The sequence below is a fragment of the Alexandromys fortis genome, unplaced genomic scaffold (genome assembly GCF_014885135.2).
Source record: "Alexandromys fortis isolate MF-2015 unplaced genomic scaffold, M_Fortis_MF-2015_v1.1 scaffold_117, whole genome shotgun sequence".
Taxonomy (NCBI): domain Eukaryota; kingdom Metazoa; phylum Chordata; class Mammalia; order Rodentia; family Cricetidae; genus Alexandromys; species Alexandromys fortis.
Window position 1 is genome coordinate 1870191 of NW_026068015.1, and position 756 is coordinate 1870946.

The following is a 756-nucleotide window of genomic DNA, read 5'->3' on the forward strand; positions in this document are numbered from 1 at the left end:
CTATGGTCTTAGGTTACCCTTGCAAAAGGGCTACTTGGACCCAAAAGGGGTAATGACCCACATTTTAAAAACTACTGATTTAATTAGTTAAAAAAAGAGGTAATCCATTTGTGATCATGGTGTGGATGCAGGGTATAATTAAATCATCCTTTCAACCTATTGTAATAATTGGGAATAGCCAATCTCCATTTGACTTTTACTCCAACATAAATCATAGAACATCCTTCTGCAAGGGATCCAGAGCTGCCATATTTGGCAAGGACTCAAGTAGACTAATTTTGTTCTCTCCTTTATTCTGTTCTTCACAGGCCACTTTTAGATTTGCCACTTTATACTAGCCTGAGCTCTTTCTCCAAACTCACTTCCATAACCTTAAGACTTGGCCTCCTGCTCAATACCAAGATCCCCCCTAGCTCTTTCCTACCTCTCTGTTGTTACTTTCAGCCATTTATCCTATGTATCTTTGATCCTCTGTTATTCCCTCCAAACCCACAGAACTAGTCACCATCATAGACCTATAGCTACCTTGCATGGTTGGGACCAGACCAGTTAGTTCCTTACCAGAGATACTATGGCCACCACACTTGGATAAGACCCAGACTCTACAGGAGCAGAAACAGAGCAAACCCCAGAGCTCTGAGTGGACCTCTAGGAACATGGATAGACAAATGGATTGATTGGACCCATGGTACTGACTGCACCATGAGGAGCAACCATCTGAGCCTTGGATCCATTGGCACCTAGAAGATTAATCAC